At 40.1% G+C, this 27,290-nt stretch overlaps 1 protein-coding gene across 1 annotated transcript in view; it reads right to left on the bottom strand.

The window, feature by feature from the left end:
* Positions 1 to 27,290, bottom strand: part of PTPRN2 (protein tyrosine phosphatase receptor type N2) — a 707,013-nt gene that overhangs the window by 593,983 nt on the left and 85,740 nt on the right. The window lies entirely within an intron of this gene.

Genomic DNA, 27,290 nt, shown 5'->3' with positions numbered 1-27,290 from the left:
CATATGGAATACATACATACATGACCACAGAGAACAGATAAGCTAAGCATAAGAGTCATCTTTTGTCCGTCCACGTTTCGTCACAGGAACCGATCAGCAGCACGACCACTAAGAACGTGACGTGCCCAGCACTGTTTCACACCAGTGCCCCAGGCTTACCGTCAAGGAACAGGTAGGCTACATAGCGGAGCACCCAGCACGACTGTTCGGAACACGCTGTTTCCACAACAGTCACGCAGTCTGCACAGACATATCCTCAGGGGTACTGGCATGGACCAGCTGGCTTTCCATTCACATTTCCGACTGTTCTTATCACAAGGCTATCCTCACAAGGATTTCTTGTACAGAAACTAACTTGCCTGTTTTCGTAGATAAACTCCTAAAGAAACAAATTTTAACACTGCTGCTAAACACAGCCTTACATTAGAAATTTAAGACCTCGTTCTTTGCAAAGAAACAGAGCAAGAGGTGAAAGGGAGAATAATAACGTATTAGAAAAATGCTAAGAGATTTGCTTCCATCAGTACGGAAGGAAACTGTGGATGACAACAGGAATGTACCTACTCTTGACTTACTTTTGTCAGAAAATAAGAATGAAATTCTGTCACGTACTTTGGTGCACAGAGAAGAGGTGCTGGAACAAACACATAGGATTAAAAGCAATAAGCCATCACCCTGGTCACATTATCATCAGAACTAGAATTCAAAAAACCAGCAATGCTTGAGGTGTCACAACCAAGCACGACAGGCACAAGGGTAAGGGACAGCACCTGAAATTTTGACTTTGGTGAAATCAGTAGGATTTATGCATCAGTATGCTTCAGGGTGCTGTGCTCCAGCATTTCCACAGAGTAATTCTCATGGACTAAAATGTATTGTTTGCTATTTTATGACAGATCACCAACCCGACTTAGTATGGGAGACTTAAATACTTTGTGTTATAAAGCTTCTGTGCTAGTATTTAAAAAATTATTTTGAAAATAAATTGAGGTCGAGCCCACAAGAACCATAAAATATTGTACATGTTCAAGCCTGCATATCACAGCATCTCTTACATGATATATATGCCCTGTGAAGTGAATTACAAATATTTGCAGAAATTACACATCTGCTCTAAAAACCTCAGATTCTGCTGACACTACAAAAAACACAGGGATAGTTACGGGAGCAGTATGTTATAGATGAAAATTCTCCAATGAGTACATTTTGATTAATGTTGCTGCTGCGTTCACTAACAAATGACAGGCAAGGTCACGAGTAATTTGGATAGTCCTGTATACCACAGTCTCCATGGCTGTACAAAGCAAGCCCTGTATTTTACAGGAGCACTTCCCCGAGATGAACTAGAATACTTTGGAAACAGTAATAACATATATAAAGCTGTGAAATTCACCTCAGATATTCATATATATAAAGTAATAAAAAATATAGCTCATTTTCTGATGAAAGATCAGCATATATTAAAAATCTTAAAATTATTCTACTCCTTTTTATCTCCGTAGTACATTGTCTTACTTGCAAAATCTTAAGAGCTAAAAGGCCATCTACAACTCTAACCCTATGAAGAAAAAGGGTCCGAGGATACGGACTACCTGGCAAAGCTGGAACATTACGTGCCTTCAGCTACTGAGAGAAGCGAAAGTGTGCAGCAAAAATGCTCTACTACTTTTTATTTGAGAATTAAGTTATAAAACACCAGAAACCCATATGTTACCTATACCTACCTGCCATTCAGACACACCCTGTGTATACAAAGCGTAACTCTGGATATTAGATAAGATGAGCACTGTGGAGTTAGTAGTTTTACCTGCATTTCACAAGGTTTTTAAATCAGCATAAAAGGGAACAACGGTATCTTACTGTAGCCTTACCATGTCAAGCCCGTAACAGCCTGGTTAACTATTTGAACTCCCTACACATTCTTCACTGTCGTGCTAAAATTCACCTCAACTCATTAACAGTTGAGACTGACTTCTATCACACAATCTATCACATTCCCTTCAAACCACCCCAGCTCATTTGTAACAGATGTCATTACCAACTGAAGAGCAGCTCTTCCTCCAAACTCCCCTCTCCCTGCAGTCAGCATGAAACACACGGTGAAGAAATAGTCTCTTCAGCCAACAATTTAACACTTAGCAGCTTAAGAATGCTACCAGTTGCTTACTTTTCAGACATATTCAGTGCCACACGAATTTATTGGGGTTTATATCAGTTGTAACTCCTGCTTTTAACCTCAACCACTCCTATTTGCATAGCTAAACAGAAACAGACTGCTGCAGGGGAGGGAAGGAGGAAATAATGCACTTTACGCATTTAATACCTGGCCATCTGGTACCTCACAAATGTGTTCAACTTCAAAAAAACAAGCAAATAAAATGAAGGTGCCAAAAGAGGCTTTGCTGCAGCAAAAATGCATTTGCTCTATACAAACAGGGCAATTGGCAGCTGATGCAGAGGATATACACACCAATCCAAATGCTAATACACAGGAATTACATGAATAGAAATACTATAAGTAAGCAGTAAAGTAGCATAAAGTCTCTGTCCTTGACATCCTTATTTAAATGATTTTTTCCTCATTTTCTCTTCTATATGCCACTAAAAGAGTGGGAAGACAACTGGGGTCTCGAAGGCAGGGGGGTCCATGAGTACTGGTCGCTCTTTAAACAACACTTCTTCCATGCACAGGAGCAATGCATCCCCCTGAGAAAGAAATCTAGAAAAGGAGGCAGGAGACCTGCATGGTTAAACAAGGAGCTTCTAGCGGAGATCAGGCAGAAGAGAAAGGTCCATGGAATGTGGAAAGAGGGGCAGGCCACTTGGGAAGAGTACAGAAACGTGGTGAGAGCATGCAGGGATGCGACGAGGAAGGCCAAGGCTCACCTGGAATTGAAGCTGGCAAGGGATGTCAAAAACAACAAGAAGGGCTTCTTCAACTACATCAGCAGCAAAAGGAAGGCTAGGGACAACGTGGGGCCGCTGCTGAATGAGGCGGGTGTCCTGGTGACGGAGGATGCGGAGAAGGCAGAGCTACTGAATGCCTTCTTTGCTTCAGTCTTCAGTGCTAAGACTGGCCCTCAGGAATCCCAGGCCCCGGAGGTAAGACAAGAAGCCTACAAAGAGGACGACTTTCCCTTGGTCGAGGATGACTGTGTGAGGGATCGCTTAAGCGATCTGGATGTCCACAAATCCATGGGCCTCGATGGAATGCACCCACGAGTGCTGAGGGAGCTGGCGGATGTCATTGCTGAGCCACTCTCCATCATCTTTGAGAGGTCCTGGAGGACAGGAGAGGTGCCCGAGGACTGGAGAAAGGCCAATGTCACTCCAGTCTTCAAAAAGGGCAAGAAAGAGGACCCAGGGAACTACAGGCCGGTCAGCCTCACCTCCATCCTGGGAAAGGTGATGGAGCAGCTTATCCTGGAGGCCATCATCAAACAAGTGGAAGAAAAGAAGGTTATCAGGAGTAGTCAGCATGGATTCACCAAGGGGAAATCATGCCTGACCAATCTGATGGCTTTCTACGATGACATGACTGGCTGGGTAGACGAAGGGAGAGCCGTGGATGTTGTCTACCTTTATTTCAGCAAGGCTTTCGACACAGTCTCCCATAATATCCTCCTAGGGAAGCTGAGGAAGTGTGGGCTGGATGAGTGGTCGGTGAAGTGGATAGAGAACTGGCTGAATGGCAGAACTCAGAGGGCTGTCATCAGCGGCGCTGAGTCTAGTTGGAGGCTGGTGACAAGTGGTGTCCCTCAGGGGTCAGTACTGGGCCCAGTCTTGTTTAACTTCTTCATCAATGACCTGGATGAAGAGTCAGAATGTACCCTCAGCAAGTTTGCTGATGACACCAAACTGGGAGGTGTGGTAGATACACCAGAAGGCTGTGCTGCCATTCAGCGTGACCTGGATAGGCTGGAAAGCTGGGCAGAGAGGAACCTGATGAGGTTCAACAAAGCCCAAATGCAGGGTCCTGCACCTGGGGAGGAACAACCTCATGCACCAGTACAGGCTTGGGGTGGACCTGCTGGAGAGCAGCTGTGTGGAGAGGGACCTGGGTGTCCTGGTGGACGACAGGTTAACCATGAGCCAGCAGTGTGCCCTGGCTGCCAAGAAAGCCAATGGGATCCTGGGGTGCATCAAGAAGAGTGTGGCCAGCAGGACAAGGGAGGTTCTCCTGCCCCTCTACACTGCCCTGGTGAGGCCTCATCTGGAGTACTGTGTCCAGTTCTGGGCTCCCCAGTTCAAGAAAGATGAAGAGCTACTGGAGAGAGTCCAGCGGAGGGCTACAAGGATGGTGAGGGGACTGGAACATCTCCCCTACGAGGAGAGGTTGAGGGAACTGGGCTTGTTCAGCCTGAAGAAGAGAAGGCTGAGAGGGGACCTTATAAATGCTTACAAATATCTGAAGGGTGGGTGTCAGGAGGATGGGGCCAGACTCTTTTCAGTGGTGCCCAGTGACAGGACAAGGGGCAACGGGCACAAACTGAGGCACAGGAAGTTCCGTCTGAACATGAGGAAGAACTTCTTCCCTCTGAGGTTGACGGAGCACTGGAACAGGCTGCCCAGAGGGGTTGTGGAGTCTCCTTCTCTGGAGATATTCAAGACCTGCCTGGACAAGTTCTGTGCAGCCTGCTGTAGGTGACCCTGCTTCGGCAGGAGGGTTGGACTAGATGACCCACAGAGGTCCCTTCCAACCATTGATAGCCTCCTTAGGCTTTCCTTATTAGTCTTTCAAATATGTTTACAGATAAGTGTCTACAAACTTGGGTGACTTTAATAAATTTTGTATCAAAATCAGACCCTCTCTTTAGTGGAAAGATAATAGGTGTTATAATACTGAAGTCATACAAACAGCTTTGAATTCTCTAACCACAAAATGGTCATTTAAAAGAATAAATTACTCCATATTTGGAGAAGCAAAGAAGTTGCATAAAGGAATGCTGGTGTCCTATATTCTCTCAAGATCCTTAGAAGAAAAGTCTCCTATGAGCCACATTTATGTAAGAAACAAAATAAATGAGGTAAATATGAAAGTCAAAACTTGTAGGATTAAAAGTTTATTCCGATTACAAGGCAGGATTCAACACTAAGTGAAGCCTCAAACTGCAGGAGGATACTGAGTTTCCACAACAGAGATGTGAATTGTACAATACTTAGTACAAACTCTGTTCATTTCAGTTTTAGCAAATTGAGGACTTCATTCTAGATTTACTGCTGTGCTATACTGAAGATTTGGTAGGTACTGCCAAAATACTGCTTTTGTGTAATATGCATTTGTAAGAGGCAACTTCATCATGGTGTGTCTTTTGTGGAGGGTGGGGTGGAAGAGAAACAGTAAATGTCAACAAGTACCTGGACTGTGTTCGCACTATGGCAGCTCTTTCAGCACAACTGAGAACTTGATCTCTTGCAGTGAAAATAACTTTATGCACAACATATATTCTTTCCAGAAGAGTTCTTCTCCTCTAACCAAATAATCACATTTTATTGCACGTCACCATCATACCCAATGGCTAAGGAACACTGAACAGCAAGAATCTCATTCCGCTTTTACATATTGCTTATGAGAGATCTCTGATTATTTCAGAGCTATCAGATGAGAACCGTTAGGCCTGACATGCTAGTTGAATCTAGTTATTGGAACTCAGATAGGTCCACCTACAGAATTAAGACTATATTGGTGTGAGAAGGAATCTATGCCTCTCTAATGCCAGACAAACAAAATTTTAACCCTTTTTAATGCACGTAAACCTGATGCTTAGAAGTGAAAGTTCTATCAATTCACTTCATAAAAAGTTTACTTTGCCCATTAGATTTCTGGGTTTTTTTAGTTTGTGGGTTTTTTTAATGCTAGATTTTCTGTGAAGTGTTGTACAAGTACATATCGGGAATCAGCAAGTTCTAAAAATTCAGCCTGTATGGTTGATTCAGGCTCTTACTAGCCTTAAGTCTCTTATCTAAGGTCTGCTTTTATCCCTTAAAAGACATGTTTTTATAAGTCTTGATGTATTTCAGTTCAGAAAATATTTGGAAATCCTTGGATGGAAGTTAAACTGCAAGTTCACAATAACTATATTATTTTTCTTGAAGGATGTGTTTATTCCACAACACTAAAATATCAGGTTCATGTTAGGTGGGGAATCATATAATTATGTAAAACTAACAGCCAAGGATGAATCATCACCAAAACAAGGTCTGACAACGTCTTTTCGCACGTAGATGGAGAAGGAGCTCCTAGCCATCTGGACGCAGCAATTTCAGATACTCAGCTGACAACTCAAACCAAATACGAAACTTAGTTTGCCACCTTCATAGCAGCAATGCCATCCTCAGATCCATAATACAAACAGAACATCAGTGTACTTCTTGCAGGAAGCTTTGTAAACAAGAAGAAATGTTTCCAGTCAGCTATTATTTTAAAAATCTAAACAAACCCAAGAGATCAAAGATTTAAATAACCTTCCATATGACAAGCAAGTCAAAGTGGATCCCTCTTCTTGTCACAATTATCGTGCTTATAAATACATTTCTATGACTTCCATGAAATGTCCCTTCCCTGAATTGTTTTCTCGACAGTAAATTTCTATTATTTCTGTAAAGTAGCTAGTGATTACAATTTTACATATATACCTGTGAACTAACAGTTTGTCTTATGACAGACCAAGAGGAGTGGCAAAAGTGATAAAATTAGTCCTCCTCATCTCAGTAGTTTCCACAACCAACATTCCTTCCAGCTGTCTACCTAAAACATTATAATGCACAGGATTCTTTAAGAGAGTCAGGCTTTTGTGAAAAATATTTCAGTCTGTTATTAAACCTGGGGATATAAGATGAAAAAAGCTTTCTAAATGTGTCAAATTTCCTATTACAGAAAAATATTAAACACAAGCATACAGCTAGACTTTTAAACGCACCTTTTGATTATTTAATGACCATATGTATCCAGGAAATCTCTATACCTTTTATAAATTCTGGCTTTTGGTGACTTTTAGTCATAAACACACATATAGATACACACACATATAGATAGGCAGACAGATATTAAGCCCCCCACACACACACACAGAGCAATCTGCAGCAAATGCAAATGACAGATGAACCATGAGGCCATATCGATTCCCTCTGCTGTAATGCAACTCAGGAGTGAAGTACAGCATCATTATTAGAGATGCTGTCCATTAATTTTTCCTCGCTCTACAAGTCCTTGATTAAAACATATTAGCAGTGCATGCCTGAGTGAGCACTGCTCTAATTTGAAACTGAAACAATGCTTGTGTCCCACTGTGACCAACGTTAATTAAAATCTCTCTTCTGTTTTCCCTGAACATTTCCAGGTAAAGCTGAATAAAAATACATGTCAATATGTAAAAGCTAAGTTATCAGCAAATACGTCATGTAACTGGAGAACTGGATGTTGAACATCAATTTAAAAGGTTTCCCTTTGGAAACTGTGTGTGTTTGTCTATGCAATTTCATATTATGGTCTTCATTGATAACAGTAATCATATCAGGCAGTCTCTACTCATTTGACAAGTTCATAATATCACAAAAGATATGTGCTTGCTTTCTGGGATATTAAGTGTAATACCAAGCAATAACTCATCTGTGCATTTATTGATATTCCAGCTAAGGCAAGAAAAATTTAAAAGTGAAAAAAATATTTAAAAGAAAAAAAAAAATCAAAGTTTTAGGAAGAATCAAAACATACAATGAAAGCTTGATATACAAGATAAAGTAAAACATACAGCAGAACAGAAGTAATAAAATAATCGCTGTGCAAAAATTCAGTATCTGAAAAAAGTTTAATATTTCACTGAGTGTTCGGGGTTAGAAGGGACCTCTGTGGGTCACCTAGTCCAACTCCCCTGCCGAAGCAGGGTCACCTAGAGCAGGATTCACAGGACCTTGTCCAGGCGGGTCTTGAATATCTCCAGAGAAGGAGACTCCACAACCCCTCTGGGCAGCCTGTTCCTGTGCTCCATCACCCTCAGAGTGAAGAAGTTCTTTCAAGTTTAGGTCTTCCAAGCCAAGTCAGTTACTGGTCGATATCAGGTTGTTTAGCTAACTATGAAGAAGCATATAGAATTTTTATACAAGTTCTTTACATAAAGTATACTTCACATGATCTGCTGTGCAACCAGCCTTTTTCTCAGGGAAGTAACTTGGTCAGCAACGTTTGAATAACTACATTTAAGACCATGCATTCTCAAGATGAAATATGTAACAAAAAATATACCTAATACTCATCAGTATACAAGCATTATTCTCCAATAGAATTTTAAACATATCTGATGTACACACAAGACTATGTTCAAATTCTCCAATAGAATTTTAAAGCAGTGTACCAAATAGCAGTGCCCACGACATCCATTCCTGATCCAAAGGGCTACACCTCACGCAAAACGCTGGCTGAGCTGAACACGAGAAATGTTTTCCCAACAGAAAAGCCCAGCTTGCCAACATGAATGATAGCAAAAAACCTCTTCACAAAGCTCCTACTGTTGCAGGCAGGAAGCATCCAAATTGCAGTGGTCTGCTACTGTTCTGAGAACAACCAGATCAAGTAAAATCTGACTGTGAAACGCTAAACTCAAATGATGTTACAATAATTTTTTTCTAGAAATGTCCCACTTCTGAAAGCATACATCTGTTGTCCTAAAAGGATTTCATTCTTTCTTCTGGATCCTCATTTTTTTCAACTAGCTGGATAAAAGTTCTCATCAACGTAAACATGCCATACTGAATCGCCTTCTAACTATATTTTTTTCCCCCCATCAGAAGTATTCTATTCTTATGCACCGTATATTCAATCAATAGCAGCAGCATAAACTGAAATCCCACTTCTGGCTCTTTTCTTTTTTAAACTGAAACCTATTTTGTCATCTGACAGCTTATCCAGCTGGTTTTTGAATGGAGCACCCCTTCTGTAGAAAACAGTTTCTTTTAACATAACTAATGTAGTTGAAAATATGGGGGGGGGGGGCTGTCAGAAAAGATGTGTAACGATATAACTTGGCAATACATTTTCAATTCACTTGTAAGTACATTAAGCTCATGTAGAAGTTAGAAAGAAATTGAATTAATACATAAATATAGCTCAAGATCTGAGAGACATTTCTGTGGTATGCAGAAACAGAGCCCTACGTATTACCTGCTATGGAGCACATACTTCGATTCCCTATTATAATTTAGTAAACCAAAATATTTCCCTCATTTCTTGTGTAAAGTATCTCCAAAAGGATGCAAATTTTTTTACAGCCAGGCACACACACTGTCTCTTCAATCCCAGCTGCAGGGCATCACACAACCAGCTCCCAGTTCTAGTGCGGGGTAAGATGACAACTGTCACTGAACTGCAGGTGGCTGAATTTCCATTTATCTTCCATTAGGAGATGAATACAACCCATAACTACTTACACTCACCTTCCTGAGGGGTGTAGGGGTGTGGTCACCTGCAATCCCCAAGGTCCAAGAGCCAGCCCTATCTCAGCCTGGTACAATTCCAGCTTTTGTGGCCCCACCTGGCCTTGTACTCCAGTCCCAAGCGCAAGATTGTGGTTTTGTGTTTGGTGGCTTCAAAGCAGCCACATCCTCAGGTGGTTTTCAAGCCAAAGTGTTACCAACTGCAACAAATGAAGGAGGAAATGCAATGCCTAAAGACTTTCCAGGAGTGATTTTTTTTTTTTTTTTTTAAACATGATCTGTCAGAGGTTTCTGAACAGATCACAGTACGGTGCCAACCAAGTTTTAATGGAACTGTTCCAGTAGCAGAGTTTAGAATTTTCTTATTGTGAGGGTGTTGTAATTTAACCTGGCAGCCAGCAACGAAGCACTAGACAGCCGCTCGCTCACCCCTCCCTTTCCTCTCAGTGGGATGGGGAGGACAAGCGGACAAAAGGGGAAACTTGTGAGTTGAGATAAAGACAATTTAATAAGACAATAAAGTACATACTAATACTGAAATAATGATAATAATGAAATATGCAAAACAAACTATATACATTACAATTTTTGTCACCACCCAAAAACCAATTCACAGCGAGTCCCCGAGCGGCAATCACAGAACCCTGGAAATCCCAAATTTCACTGAATTTCTGAAAGAGTTTGAAGTCCCTAATAAGAGAGGATTCGAACTTCAAGAAAACAGAAGAGCAGAAAGCTCCCTGCCCCCCAGCCAACTCCCATTCATAAACTAAGCACAACATTTATGGTATGGAATATTTCCATTGGCCAGCTTGGCTATCTGCCTGGCTGTGCTCCCTCCCAGCTTCTGCACACCTGCACATTAGCTGAATATGAGAAACTCAAAAAAGTCCTTGATTTCACAGCAACAACTAATCACATAAGTGTTACCAACATTCTTCTTGTAAGAAGTCCAAAACACAGCAGCTACTGAGAGGAAAATTTACTCTATCCCAACTGAAAACAGGACAGAGGGTTATTTATGCTTTAATTTATCTTGTAGCGAGGAAAATACTTGGGTTTATGAGTCAGAAAAGCAGATTCTTCGTAGAAGAAAACAAGTGGCTGAGCTCAGTTTTCTCCTGCTTGGACTTACCCCAGCTTCTGGGGGAGTGGCCAGCAATGTTTTGGACCTTCACGTAATACAGTTTCTTAGGAGTTTCCAGACCACTGATGGAAGACTGCTACTAATGTACAAAGTATTGTGGGGAAAAAAAAAAATAAAAAAATCCAACTGAAACTAAAGTCACACCTTAAAATACAAAGTAGACCTCATTCATACATATCAATAAACCCAGAACTTAATGGAGCCTGACATTCTATTAATTACTGCTGGTAAGGTGAAGGGAAATGTTTTACAAAGTAGCTTTTTAATGAACTGTGGCAACTGTACTAGAAATAGTACTTCATAGCCTTTGAAAAAGGGTGGGAGATTGTAGCTGGGGGAGGAAGATATCAAAAATAAGCAGAGGCTTTGGTTAATGCTGTAGTAAATACTTATTGGGAGTTATGACAGCAAGTTCTACAGCTATTTGTTGTAATACTTCGGGTTAAATCCAGCCACCTTCAAACTATGAAATTATTTAGGCCAGCCAGAAATATCAAAGAGCTTTCCACAAAATTCTTCAGTATTTGCACAACAAATTTTCATGAAACCCACTTCTAAGTAGCTGCAGTTCGCACAATACTGATGCCAGTGTATTTAGTGATGATAAAGCCCAATGATTCATAAACTCGCTACTAGGTGTCTTCATTGCCATCCTTCAGCTAAAACTAAGGGAAGACTTCTGAATCAGCTACACAAATCCACCAATACCCAAATCAGGCTGCTGAGCAATCCAAAAATAAGACTCCTGAGCAGAGCAGTGCAAATTTTAGCATGGTATATGGTACATGGAACAAAGCTGCTTGCTCCATCATCAAATATCCTCGGACTTAGTGGCTTTAGATCAGTAACAGTCACATGGGAACAAATGAAAACCACCACAGAAGCATTGTGTGTCACCACTAACATACTTGCTTTTCTAGCTTTATATAGCTTCTTTAAAGAGTATCACCTGATGCTTTGTGTGCTTGTGTGAGAGGCAGAACACAGTAGCAGGAAAAAAAATAATATCTAGTTGTATTTATGTTAAAACATAACATAAAACACATTCCAAAAGACATTGTGTGGCGGTAGGCTGTACTAATCCTGTGGTTATCAATCTAAGCCGTTCTTTCTTAGAGGGACTGTTTTAATTATTAAATTGTTCTTAACATGCATTTGATACAAAAATCAGTATTACACACCAGACTATCACTCTATGTACAATATTCTCTCTATAGATCAGAAATTGTGCACTCCCGTCCAAACCTGGGATACAAAAACCAAACCTTTCAAAAGGCTGCAGAATGCTTAACATCCCAAAATACCATAGTGACTTGCAGCATACCAGCAATGCTCAAACCAAACAGTGATGTCCCACAGGTGTGCTCCGAAAAAGGCATAAAATTTCTTTTCTGTATCTTGGCAGGGAATGAACCACAGCATACCCCAACAGGAATAACCAGATAATCAAAAGCACAACATACATCCTTACACAGACACAGCACACACATCTCCCTGATTAATCTGAAGACTCCATGAGTGCTTGCAGTTCTCTTTCTGTGTGCTGGCACAAATCCTCAATATCAAGTCACCAGGAGCCAGACTGCAACTGAAAGTCCAGCCAATGCCCAGAAATTATCAGTAAAGCCCTGTGTTTTTCTGCTTTAAAAAAATACGACCCCCACTCCCTTCGTTCTTGGTAAGAAACTGGAACTGCCTCTGAACAAGCCAGGAGCCCAGTGTACTCCATGTGCCGAGAGCATCAAATGGATCAAAATACTCAAAGAGAGGGTATACTCAGTGTGTCTTTCTAAAAAGCAGCTCTTGGTTAGTAGGAAGTGAAGCTACATTTATGTATCTATACACACGTGAAAAATATACACACATACATGGCCTACTGACTAGCACTTCTGCTCAGGAAATTAGACATTGAAGTTCTTTAGTCTGAGGAGGGTTCACTCCCTTAGGTTCATAGTCCCTAGCTATTAGGCTTTAAAAGCGGCTGGGACAACTCATCTTTTTGCTTAAGGTGTGCCAATGAATAGAAAAGCTGCATGGAGCCAGAAGGAGAGCAAAAGGAAAAGCGTGACTCTGCAAACTAACAGAATATTCGCCTGGAAAGAGTGCAATTGTAATTTCCAGGTTCTGCCCCCAAAATTGTTAATGCATTGTACATTAAGTAGCTATTCAGTGAAAACTTGACATAATCTTGGGAACAGGACTCAATCACAGCATAACCACAAGGTTACAATCCTGTTCCCTCTTGTCCTCTTTTTCCAGGTCTGCAAATCTTGTCGTCTTTTCTGTACAATGGCTTTAGCAAAAGCGTAAGTCTGTCTGCACTCCATGCAGTCTGTAGCTTAGTAATTATTGTGCTACCCCTAGGAGTTAGTAAGATCTTAGACTGTACTTGTGGGTGTTCCTGCTGACACATTTTAAACTGTTGGCATGTCCCATCAACCATGGTTTGAGAAGAAGGGAAGGGTGCAAAGTGACAGCTACTAGTGCCAACAAAGATCTATCACCCTCCCTGGCTTCTTCTGGTATCCGATTCCTTGGCTGAGGCAACACTGTGTTTTATTGTTCACCTGCCCAACATGACTGGTACTTACATTACCTAATTAGAGCAAGTTTCCTTCACAGGGGGTAGATTTTTGATTTCCCTTTCAGACAGTAAAAGGAAGAGGACAGCGGTTATCCTGGGGACTGCTGATTGCATTCAGTATTTTGTACCTGCCAGTTCTTTTATTTTGCCTGCCAGTACCAGAAACTGGCCATGGATGGGATTCACGTGGCTAAAAGTAGGTCTCATGCACAGAGCAGACCTAGTCATCCTATCTACTTCTTTTGCAGAGATGTAGACAAGGCAACAATTTATCTCCTCTTACAGGAAATATCTAAAGCATGTTATATCAGTTGTCACCTAAAAATGCCTATTCTACTCTCAGCTGTATGAGAACCTTTGGGCAAGCAGCTCAGAAACTGACATCCAAATTGCAGATATCTAAAGTTAAGACTGATTAATCCCCCTCCACATGTCTCTTGAGTAGAGCTTTCTCCGACTTCATCCTTTGGCCTCCCATATGCTGACAGAAACATACTGACCACAATCCTGCTTTGGGCCAAGGGAGAAGACAAGCCAATCCCCAGAACAAAATGGGTTATTTCATAGTGCTTTGAGTAGGTTTCAACTTCAACAAGCATTGGATCAAACCTTATAAACTTAGAGGTTCTCTTTTTGTATCTCGCTCCCTACTCGACTGTCACTAATTTAGACAGTAAACTGAAGTAACTCATCATCAGAACCGTCCAAGTACTTATCACGAATTTGCAGTACAACCATAAACTTAAATCCATATATAGGACCCAAAGGAAAAAGAGAGCACAGTTCACCCATTAGATCTAATGAAAAATTTCAAAAGCCAAATACTAGTTTTGCAAAGGAAATTAAACACAGACACCTACTTTGTTAACTGTTAGAGAAGATGTTTTTCAGATTCGAATGTCAGATTGCACCTTGCTGATACCATCGATATCCTGGAAGAACATTCTCTTCAGGGCCAATTTCTTCTCAAAAAGAAGTGTAATTGGCTGACTAGACTAGGAATGGCTGTCATAGATAACATACATGTTAAAAGGTCTAAGAAAACTGAAATAAAAGCATAAATTAGCTTTGAGACAAAAATAAAGCAGAGAAGATTAATTAAGAAACCTGACTAGCATGCCACCAAAAGTGAGGCACTAGACTGTTGGCATTGAAAGAAATGTTCCTTACAAAGCAAGCAGTGAACTAAGAATTAATTTAGAAAGTGACCCAGGATAAAATTCTCTCAGTCTCTCAAACCTTCTCTGCTCAGGACATTTTAATGAAAATCCTCCACCACCTTCATTATTATAAAGTGCAGCTCTGCTAGCGATGACAAGGCTATGATTAATACAACAGTTCCTGCCCTAGAAATTGGGTTATTTAGATCTGAGGTGGTCAGATCTGATCAAGGCCATGTTAAAAATGTTACCAATGGCTCGAACTCCATCATGGCAAGCTGTGTCCCCACCATAGCATGCAGCTCAGAATCAGGCCAGAAACAGTGCAGGGTATGATTTGTCTGGTTCCCAAATTACACTCTAAATGTCCTTTAGCACATTTACAGAAACCTTTATTCCTGAATTGCAGTCTGTGTGGTGCTATCCACTGACACAGCGAGTGACCCAAACTGGTCCGCTGCTTCATAAAAATTGAACAGCCAGAGTTCAGGCCAGATGATGTCATTTGGCCATTTAACCAAACTGTTCATGCCTCTCCGCCTTCAGCTTCATTCCTCTGTTCATATCGCTACGCAATGCTGCAGAAAAACCCATTCAAATAAAAAGATATTAAAAAAAAATTGTCAGGGTTATTTGAAGACAAGTGACACAATCTATTTACCTACTGACGGTTTTTGCCCACCAGTTCATATTAAGACTGTCTGCTTGCTTTGAAGAGGTCATAGCACATGGTATTTGCCAAGCATTAAACACGATCACACTGCAGTCCTGCAACCTCACAATATTCCTTGAGAAATTGAACAAATTGAGTCTCACGTGCCCTAAGATTTTCACAAACCTAAAAATCTCATTTCAGCCACTCTCTTCTGTCTCCATTCCAATTTTTGACAATAATTTTAAACACTAGCACGACAGTTTTACGCAATGTTCTCTTAGTCACCTTACCATCAGATTTGATGAAAGTCAAATCAAAGCCAATTCCCCACGTCACCAAGTTACTCTTTGTTCTCACATCATGAATTTTATTAACATTTTTTGCCACAATACCACAGTAAAAACCTATAGCAGATTGTTTTCCACTTATATCCATTACTGAGACACTGCTTGGGAGACTGTCCTCCCCCATTTTGCACAGCACATCCTCCCCCCTTCTAGAAGTACAGCTTCACATTTGGGTGCATCAAAACTGTTTGTGCTTGAAAGCACAACAGCAGCCATGCCCTCATCAAAAACCATTCTGCCCTCTCCTTGTGTCATTTGTAATTATTTGTTTTTAGGGAAGATATTATATATTTTTTCCTGATCATTTATAAAAGTGAATAAAGGTGAACCCTACTTTAAAATTGTGTTTGTGACTAGTTTAACATTGGTCAGCTCTGGCTGAGAACGAGGCCAAATCAGCCAAGCCATATTCCTAGTTTCTTTGCTAGCTCTGCTTCAAAAATCTTGTGGCTTTATGACATTTTGTAAAAAATAAGTGTACATGCCTGTTAAATGAACTTCTACCACAGCAAGATTTTTTTCTGAGAGTTATATCAGATTCATGCCCTTAAATTTCTTAAGGAATTATTATTCTCTTAATAATAACTTTGACATTACAGATTTTTTTTTTTCCTTCACAAGAGATCTTGGAAGGCAACCGAAAGCACAGAGCATGAGAGGATAATTACATTCTGCATAACTGGAAAAATATACTTAACGTATTTAAATGATGTAATTAGTATTTTAATCTCAGCTGCTTTAATTAATATTTAATTTAAATATATTAAAGCAGCAGAAATTAAGAAAAATCAACAAAAGCTGTATAGACCCACATTCTGGCTTTAACAATTGTATATTCACATGAATGTATTCAGTATCCTGGATGTTAGATTACTCTTGTTTAGTTTCATTTATACTTTCCATGTCCTCACAGTCCCTGTCTATCTCCTGTCTTCAATTTCAGTGGAAGTGGGCAAGGAAGCTCACCTCTCTTCTGCTTGTATTGCACCTACTACATGACTTGCTACTGTAGTTATATAAACAGTGAGAACGTGCAAGTGTGCAAGTCATATAAAACATGTTGATCATTTACATAAACACTTACCATACCTGAAAATTAGCATGTTTACAACTGCTTACTCCTGAATTAAAAAAACAAATTAATTCCTAAGTCCAGCTTTGTGTTCTTTACAACCTCTGTTGCAATTACAGATCTAGTTGGCTTCCTAATTTGCTTTCTGAGAACTTAAACTAATGCTTAACTTTAATTTAGGTGCCAATTCCATTGCAGATGTTCAGCATGCTGCTTGGTTAAAGGATTTGCAATTACGTTCTGTAGATTTGTTCTTAACTGTCAGCCCTATATCAATAAAGCAGAACTAAACTCCAGCTCAGTCTCATCCCTGCCCTCTCGAGTTATGCATGAACCTGAGCTTTTTGCTGTATGTTTGGGAAAAGGAAAAAAACTACAGTAAGGGAGCTGAATTAATTGAAAATGGAAGGACAAATTAAGAAGTTAAGGAGAGGGGTTTTTTAATTTGAACTTCTATACTTCAATGAAAATGTCTTCTTTTTTATATATATGTTTGGTTTTATATATGTTTCTTGGGGGTTTTTGGAGGGTTTTGTTTGTTTGCCTCCTACACCTGGTCATTCAATATGCAAAGCTTGCTAAATGTAATTATGATATTGTACACCTGCACTTCTTTCTGTTGCTAGAAGGCACACACCCCACCCCCCTCCCGGGCGGGTCCAGGGGAAATCAAGGAGACAAAAAGCTGACCCTTTACTCCAGAAGGGCTGTCCCTTGGCATCGCTGCCCCCTGCATTACCAACAAGACTTTTTATTTATTTATTAAATTATTACAGGGTTAAAATCAGAAAAGCACAAGTAATTCTAAAGAAGCCTAATGACTGCCAATCTGTAAATACTTCTTGAGATCTAACATTTATCTGTTGGCAGCGGTGTCTTCTACAATTATGAAGCGATTCAGAGTCTACCGAAGGCATCAAGAGTTGAAGATATCACACAACTGGGCCCTTCCCACACCAGGACACGTGGAATTTGAGTTTCTCATCATATCAGTGTATTGGAGTTTAGAGACCTTTAACATTAAGACTTCTGCTTTATAACAAAGTGATCTGATGAACCCTGTCCAACCTTTAAGGGACAGAAACATTCACCCCCACATGTGGCATATCAAAATCCCAACTGGAATAGAGTTGTGGGTAGCAGTGAGATCACAAAAGCCTGGACAGAGACTGATTTGTCTTTTCATTCCCAGTGTGAGGCACACAGCTGAACTGAACTCTACAAAGTAGCCTGAACCCTTTCTGACAAGCTGTCCCAGAAACTTTCTTAGGAATTCAAATGAAACCATAAAATCCAGTTTAAAAATATATGTTTACCTATTCCAACACTACTGAAGTTTCAAGGCCATTTTGTTGCCCAGACTCTGGACAAGCTGCAATCCACACAATTTCCAATTCTGAGCCAGCACTTGCACCTGTATAAGCCTATTCATTGCAAGCTAAAAGTATTCAGCTAAGTAGCTGCAAACCTCCTACACAGCACACCGTACAGTGAGTCAAACACACTGACAGAGTTATGTAATTTAATTACACCTTTGGATAATCCCTTTAAAATCAGGATGCACTTTTAGAGACTGGAAGCCCCATAAAGCCTTCAAAACAGTGCCACACTCATGGCACAGAGTCCAACTCTCACTACACAGACAGCACACATTTTTGTCATCTTCTAGGACTAAGACAACTTATGAGGCAAAGAATTTCAGAAGAATTTCAGGTATCTTCCATTTTGCATACCTAACTCCAAACCTTAGAAAAAACACCTCTGAACCAAAAAATGAAAAAGAACCCCAAAAATCTATTTCTAGCAAATACTAAAAATCCCCATTCTCTCAAAATAGAGAAAGTTTAACCTAATACCTTGTTAGTAAACAAAAAAGCTCAACTCTTGTATAACAGAGCTTATTTTTATGCATGTTTTCTACTTCAATCTACAAAAATCAGTTTTCAAAAAATGCACCTTTTATAGGAAATAGCTAATTTTTGTTTTTTAATAGTACAATTACTTATTCCCTAATGCTATCATTAAAAGGACAAGCTTAGTCTCTGGAGAATGCAATCCAGTTAAAATACATCTCTATTACAGATAAGGGTGAGCTCTTCCACATGTTCCCAGCTAAAACTGTGTTTCAGGTTCCTGACTGAAATGCATTTAATAGAAGATGGTAAAGACTGGATTTATTGCTCTAGTCTCTCTTAATTAAACCCTCTGAAAAAATATAATTAAATTTATTTGATTTTGACCCTCTATTCATTTATACTCTTTAGTTTCCAAGCCAAAAAATAGACCATTTCAAAAACCACACTTCCCCTAGCAGTACATGAACCACAATGCAGATGACAAGTTCATTAACCTCCATTATTTCAAATTAGGTTGCAGAATCATAGGTGTAGAGGCTACGACACAAAGACCCCTGCAGCGAGGGCCACATAAACCGAAATGCCCACAAAGTCTGGAAAAAATAATTCTAGTTCTGGAACTGAGCTAATAAGGAGGCTGCCTTGCATCATAGGTAAGGCAGCATTGCTGACAGTAAACACAGTAGTTTCCTCTCCCCCAGACACTCTGCTATAGATGTCTGTCTCCCTCCCTCACATAATTAAGCAGGCATGTTACTTCTCCACCAGGAAGCTTTAATGAAACCCAAGCAGATGTGAAACAAGGGCTCGGAAACCAGAGAAACCCCCAGATCTGGCTCAAGGAAAGCAACGGGTGCTTGAGCCTGAGGAGGTAAGAGACAGGAATGACCCCAACGGTGATCTGGTTGGCTTAACCACAGCAAACTGCACCCTAAAATTCACCTCCAAGAAGACCTGCTTAGGTCAAATACAACACTGTGACACTATACGGCTGCACAGGTTCCAGTGTTGAGACCGGTATGGTCAGTTTCATTCTGCTTTAAAACAAACTAAAATAAAAAGTTTTGTGCATTGCAGACAGGACTTTGTGTGATTACTTGCAAAGGTAAATAGTAAATTTAAAGCAAAGACTGAAATTAGCGGAGGTAGCACAGTGTTCCCAGAATTCTGGCTAAGTGCTTAATCTAAGGCTTTGCTGAAATTTCTCTCACAAAAGACTTTCCCCCTCACACACAGACTGTGTATTATTTCCTCAGGTCAATTTTTTTGCCACTTATAAAACAGACAGGGAATCAATGATTTACATGTTTCGATGGAAATCATTACTCTAACTTTCCTTTTAAGAAAAAAAATGAACATCTAAACTAGTCATAAAAGTAGCTGTATCCTTAGCACAAACGATTTCTTCATTAAATTAAAATTAATTCAGATGGACTGATTTAAGTTATTTATTTCCATTAATGTACTTACCAGTCTTCATAAAGGTATATTATTCACATTGGAAGTGCAACCCAGCTCCTCACTTCTGCTCTACAGTTTTATTCATATGCAATACAATAATCCCATACCACGTGAACTTCCAACACTGTACACTATTTTTCATCAAAAATTTACAGCAAGACATGCTTTTGAAGTTGGCTTTGCTTCAAACTATGAGCCTCCCTGAACATCGAAGAAGCGTTCAGCAATCATTAGTACCATATTTCTCATTAAGGTCCAAATGGTAGGAGATCAATGAGAGGAAAAACATTGTCAAATCACTGCAGAAGGGGACTAATTTTCACAATTACTGCTGCAGATTTGTTCTGAATCAGAACAGACATTATGCCGTCAAGGAGGTTCAAGTTTTAGAAAGGAAATTACATCACTAACTGAACACAAGGAAGTCCAAATAAAAGTATGCAAAGCATTTAATGTATATAGATCTGTGCTCATCTGTTAGAGTCTGTGCCACATCCAACACACAATGTATTTTTGTGCATATGGATCCACTTTATGTGAGATCACCTGAAAGATACTTGCACAGAAATCTTTCAAACTACATAGTCAATGCATTGGATAGTACAAATCTACAACATAATACACATTAAAGTCATATTTCCACAGCTACTGTATCACTTTTTTATTGTGAACCAGTAACAGCTACAAATCAAACTAATATTTAAAACTTCTCCAATTTTAGAGGCATCGTGCAGCTGTGACAATTTCTTTTCCAACAGGTGGTTTCAGCAGCAATCACAGGAATTTTGAGATCTGTACAGCTCTGTTTTGATTTATTAAAATGTCCCTTCACTTCCTCTCCAGTAACCATAAACCACATACTTAGGTGATTAACCGATCTCTACTCCTCAGAGGTATGGACATTTATGAAGCAAGTCAGGAACCTGGGAGGTGCAAACACCTGTGAGGCATCTACATTTAGTTCAAAAGTGTTATTCTGTTAAGACAGCAAGCATTGCAAATTACAGTGTTTATTATATAGAGGGTAATACGACTGCTGCTGTATTTCAAAGCATCTCTCAAACACATTGTGCCTAAATATTCTATATGCAAGGTCAAGCACCTAAAAAAAAAAAAGAGTAAAACTTATACAGCTTACACTCCTTAAGCCAGTCCTTTGTACCTGTATGTTATGACACAGAGTGTTTTATCCCCATAGAACTCTTTCCCCATTCATAGTATAGTTGAAGGCTCAGCACTAAGCATCTCTATCTGTGGCTGTAAAGGGTGTAAACCAATTTCTTGCTCAATAAAAACTTTTGTGAATTAAGGTTTCATTTCCTTGTGGATTTCCACTATAGCATCTAAGATAAAGAGTGAGATACAGCCATAAATGAGCACATATAAGCAGGGGTTACAATTCCCATAGCCTTAGCAGTAAATATCCACCTGCAGTTCTATGTGCGATCTGAGTTGGGTCTCTAATGATTATGACGCATTCTATTTCTGCTGATTTATATGACATAGTTGGTATAGCTTCGTGCTGACGTACACCTAAACAATTTTTTAAGTAACTTATACAGGCACTCTAGAAACCTGTCCCATTACTCACTTGTGTTAGTATGAATTAAATTACTCATTTCTGTATTGTATTTGTGCTCTCCTAGCAACTGACTGCTAGTCAGAGAACCGCGTTTTGATCTCTAGCACTGCACATTGCTAACAAAATGCACCAACTTGAATCCTCACCTCAAAACCTGAAAACCCAACTACAGCATCAGGGCTTCAAGAAGAACAAAGCTTCCCCACTCAGCAGCACATCCCCCGCCTTTCCCAAATCCAACTGTACGCAGGCAAAAGGAAAATAGTGATTAAAAAAGGGAAAGCCCAAAATGACCTGTAACCCTCCTGAAAACACTCCTTTTTCGCTTGTGACTGACTGATAGGGAGGTAGTTAACAGCCTCCTCACACTATTACATAGCAGTCAGAGGTCACCGCTGGTTTTTCCAACTCTTTTTGCAAGACAGTTTCTTGCCCGTAAGCCATTGCCTTCTGCAAGATTTGATGCTCCAGAGAAAAGGTGCTGCACTGTTGTAATGCCTGGGCTGTTCTCCAGCCAGCTCATCCAGAGATGTTAATGGTGAGCTCATCACACCCAAGACTTTCAGTCTAAGGTTTACTTTTCAGTCTCGTAGCCTTTCTCTGTCAGAAGCACAAAATTCTTTCCACACCATCTGCTCATCTATGATACAAGCAGGGTCAGCACAAAGTTACAACAAAGTAATTTACGCCTATTCATGCTGACTTACCAATAAATAACAGATCAGTACTAAGATAAAACTGTCTACAGACTTTCTAAGGTGTGCAAGCACTACTGAGGAGCTTTGCCAGCTGTACTGCATGGGTAACTGCCAACCACATCATACAACACGAGGATTTAGCAGCTACCATTTGCTCCAGGTATCACTGAACCATAACACTGAAGGCTAGTAACACTGTTCTTATGCTGCAATGACTCTAGTTTTAAGAACTTGGCTCCACAGCCTTCTAACACGTTGCTTATTTATGTAAAAAAAAAAAAAATTGAGAAATTGTCAGTCTTCTGAATAAATGAATGACGATGCTGTATTAGTTGTGGGGAGAGGGGGCTGGTTCATTCTGTTTTTAAAACTTGAGTCTCATAATTCCCTTTCCTTGTGAAATTTCAGGGTTTACCACAATGGCCCAGACTATGAACTCCGCTTTCTGATCAGCCCTACCTGTCATCACCCTTCAATGACATTCACAGAGCATATTTGGATCCTTAGCAGCGGCTTCTGTATGATCCACTCTTGCACTTGTTTCTGAGGGATGTCTGCCTCAGCAGGCTACAAGAGGAAGAAGCTGATGAGGAGTCAAGAGACAGAGCTGCATTAATGCAGGAAAATAAAAGGTCAGAACTGAAGGAGGGACTAATCAAAGGGAACAGAGCGAGCAATTCATTCTGTGGGAAAGCACACTTTGCTATTTTAAATTTCATGGAAAGTTAAAAATTCTCTCAAAATTAAACATTTTTTCCCCAATACAACTCTACTGATACATCGATTCCCTTTCAACAAAAGTAGTCCTCTTGTAATAAAAAATATGAAATGAAAACCCACTAAATAATGATGTAATAATGCAAAACACTGCATTTTGCTGAAACACTTCATTTCCCCTGTATAATATTTTTCTGGGTAGCAGTAAACTGCAAAATGATGCATAACTGAAAAGTACAGTCTTCTAATCATGGATAAAATGGACGCATTTTAACCCTTTTTGGCTTTCCCTACTTTCATTTGCAACCATTTCTCATACAAAATTGCAAATAAAATGTAACATTTTGATCATATACAGCTGTATTCTGCCTCTTACTGATGAAGGATGAGCACCTGCTTAAAATACAGTTTGCAAATGTTCATAAAACATCTAAGACAAAATTGCTGACAGACCCTTAACAACAGCAGTCCCTCTAAACACCTCTCAAATTCTTCTGTGTAATAAGAAAGTCATCTAATAAGCAGGCCGGAGAACTGCAAAGCAAACAGGGTAGCTCTGCTGCCGCAACTACTCCCCAGACAATACTCTCAGCACATGCAAGATAACCATTAGGCCATATGTATGCTTATTTTATAACAACTCATTTTATCTGTACATTTTCCAGATAGCAAGTACTGCTATAACTACTCCTTTACAAATAAATTAAGTCGTTAAAGCCATACTCTTGAACATGAATATACTGCATACCCCTGGACTGTCTGAAAATGGAACCTTCCTTATTTCTGCATCTGTGATCATTACAGCAAAATAAACCTGTGAACATACGGGAGAAGGGAAGAAGTATCAGAACTGTCCCCCAAAAGGGACATAATGACTGACTGGCTATCAGTAGAGTTATGGTCCAAATTACGCTCCCAAAGCACATTCAGCAAAAGTCTTTTTTGGAGGTTTTCAGTTTCAAGTTTAAAAATATATGAAAAATACCACTTCTGGCTCTGTTCTTAATGGAAAGGGCCTAGGACCCAGGCACTGCAATGACCTCACCCCTTGGGCACACCTCCGGCCGCAGGGGGATTTCACCAAGCCCCATTTCCAGCCTGGCAGGGGATGCCCGCAGCTCTAAGACGCCTCCCACCAGCGGCACAGACTCAGGCACAGCCCGGAGGAACTTCACTAGCCAAATTCATGCCTCATGCCACAAGACCCCAGCACAAGTTCTGGCCCACATGGCAGTCAGACTACCATACCCAGCAATGGGCTGCATGTCTGGGCCTCTGCTGGATCAGGAGAGAAGGACCTTCCCCGGAACAAAAATGGGGATTGTGCTTCTCCTGATGGATTTTGTGATCATCTGGGAAGAAATCCTTATTGGGGCATGGAGCTGTGGAAAGGACAGGACACACTCCTTAGGCTGGGTTTAAATCCCAGTATCACCTTAGCTCTGTGCTTACAGATTTTTGCGGTTAGCATTTAGGATGTTACGAGGCCTCTGGCAGATCACCTTTGTACAAAGGTCACCTGCAAACTACATCTGGCCAGCATTAACATGCCTCTGGCCAAGCAGAAGACAACAATCCAACTTAATAATCAATCTTATTCCACCTTCTCTTCATGCAAACCAAAGGCTGAAAGCCTGGGGGAGCATCCTGCTTCCTCCTGCCACTTGTTCAGAGTGGCAGAGGGGACACTGGCATACACCCAGGTCTTCCTGAACGCACAAAGAAGATTACTTCAGCTGGATCCAGGGTATTCCTGGGAGGAAAGCAAGAGGCACACAGCAAGGGCCAGACAGGTTTTCTTCAGGTGTGTCTAGTCCATCTTCAGCCCAACAGGCAACACCCTCCATCCTAATGCCCACTGGACTGCACAGACCATGCAGGACATGACTCTCATGTGGTACAACGTAGAAAGGGGAACCCACATCATCCTCAGGACAATGGACCCTGTGGACCATCCACATCAGCTACAGACACTCTGAGCTAGATGATCCAGCCACAACAGCCAGGGAACAGAAAAGGGCAAGTGCTATTTTCACATGAGCAATATTTCTGACCAGAGAAGGGAAAGCAAAGGGCAGAGACTCATGAGAACACCCAGACTGCCAACTTTTGCTCATGAAGACGTCAAGGAGGAGGGGGAAGAAGCATCTGGTAGCTGGAGAAAGCAGCCAAGACTCTCATACAAGGCTTAGGATTTGGAAGGGGCATCCTGGCCACAACAGCACAAACAAGGCAGACTTGAGAGAGCTGGATCTGCTGAGGCCGAGTCCAAGACTGTAATGTTGTCTTATTGTTCACGCAACAGCTTCTTTTAAGCATTTGAGTTTTCAAAATCTGTAGAAACTGTATCACAGGTATGGATAACAAAAACATAATTTTAGCTTTTCTTTCATACAATACGGCAACATCTCAATACCAATTTTCTTTAAGATCTTTTGCACACCACATTTGACGATGTTTATGTTGCTTACAGGTACATATAAACATTGTCGTAAGACAGCTGGCATACCACAAAGAAAAAATAATAGCATCCCAACAAGTTACTTCTAAGACACTAAAAAAAACAAACAACTTTTTCCTGACGTAACAGTGGCCTTAAGGCAATTCAAATACTTTCGAACAAACAATAAATTATCAGTCACTGCTGCCACTTGTGGTTGATGATGAATCATTCTAAACAGCAAATATATGCAAAGTTGCAAGTGTTTAAATAAATACTGCAAAACTTTGCCGTCTTTAGATAAAAGTATCTAAAGATAAGCCTTGAGATTTTTGTTCTTTCTTCTCTTTGGTATCTGCCAGCTCCATCAAATTCTCTGAATCTTCTGCAGCTATGAAATTCTTTGCTACCTCTGTTGTCTATTACTAAAACCAGTCCTGAATCCATGGCTTTCTGCACCTCATTGCGTTATTACTCCTTGTCATTGCACACTAGTTTCACAGATTCTCGTCCATTCTCTGACAACAAATTTTAACAGGAAAAGGTCCATGGCTGAATATTATAGCAAATTAACTGATATTTCTAGTGCTCTCAGACTAATCTCAGGCAAGACAATTTCTTTGTATTTTCTTTCTATCATACATAATACCTCTATAACTGATAATTTAATTATCTCACAGGAACAAAAAGAGAACATACATCAAGTATTTGAAATCCAGTACTAAAAGCTACTGCCTAAGCCATGTTATTGTACTCAAGCTCACCTCAGAGTAAGGAAGTACTTTTAAGAGACTGAAACTTGTCAGAATAGTGAATGTACCTCTGCAACATTCTTGCTTACCAGTTTCACACTGTCTGTCACTGAAATAACAATGGACACACAAAGAAGGCTGTTAGGTAATTCTGCGGTAGAACTTGGCATCTGGCTTTATCCATTTGCTCTGAATTTCCTGTAATATTGATGGAGCTGCCGTTATGGCACCCATCCACACCTCCGTGTACCACATGGGAACCAACCCTTGACAGATCACATTACTAAAGCAACAATATTTTTTGCAGAATCACAGGTTTCGTTTCTTCGTTTATGCTTCTCTTTGCAGTAGTTTCTATCATGACCCTGACATCATGGGGCTGTCAGTCGAGCTTGTCTGGCTTGCAGCTCTACACTGCTAGCACCATTCATTCTACCTTAGCAACCTAGCAAATACATCAAATAAAACAGATAGTAACGGGATTTAGAGATTAGCCAATTCATTCAGCTACTGTTAAACCACAGCTGGTTAGGGGAAGTCAACGATAACAGATTAAACCTATTAAAACAGGTATAGTGATTAATAGATAGTCACATATCTTAACCCACTATGCCTGCTTACTGGCTTTCTTCAGTTCTGGTAACAAATAGACTCTCAAATGCTCAGAAATACCAGGTAAGAGTTATTAAAATACAAAGAATCATATCAGCCCATCACAGAATTTTTGATTTTTTTGCCTGACTGGGGGGGTAAAAAAAAAAGAAAAGAAGAAACACCTCTCAACACCTACAGAACAAGAAGTATGTCCATGCAAGTACTGTGACTTCTGGCATCAGACACATTTTTCATAAGCTCTCACTTTAGACAAAGCATTTCATTTACTATTTTTTCATACTTCGTAATCACTTAGAATAAGGTTATCAGGCCTCAAAAGAATACGCCAGATTCAGGAAAAGAAACTGTCTTCCCCTTGTGTGTCTCCATCTTTTATATGATCTTCCAGACTGAAGCTAACCCATTCATCAAGTAAACCAAGACTTTCAGCCTTTTCCTCACACTAGCATTCTTGATGCAAATGAGTAAACAATGATTCATGGAATAAAATTAGGGACCGAATCGATAAAATACCTTTCTCAAGAGCATTGTACTTTTCCCCCCATCAAAAAAAAAGGCAAGTTTCCCATTTTAAAATGAACCCATCAAAAAAAAAGGCAAGTTTCCCATTTTAAAATGAAGTATTCTTTTAAAAGTACGAGAATAAAATAGTATTTACTATATTTCTAAACTATACTAAATTATGGACTGATTCAAATATAAAATATAAAAATCAAAGCATGCCTACAGCAAATAGTATTTAAATGTTATTTCTGAATATATACAAATAACCCTC

Source organism: Opisthocomus hoazin, chromosome 4 (genome assembly GCF_030867145.1).
Source record: "Opisthocomus hoazin isolate bOpiHoa1 chromosome 4, bOpiHoa1.hap1, whole genome shotgun sequence".
Lineage (NCBI taxonomy): Eukaryota > Metazoa > Chordata > Aves > Opisthocomiformes > Opisthocomidae > Opisthocomus > Opisthocomus hoazin.
The sequence above is the reverse complement of the archived record's forward strand: the minus strand, read 5'-3'. Positions and strand labels throughout refer to the sequence as shown.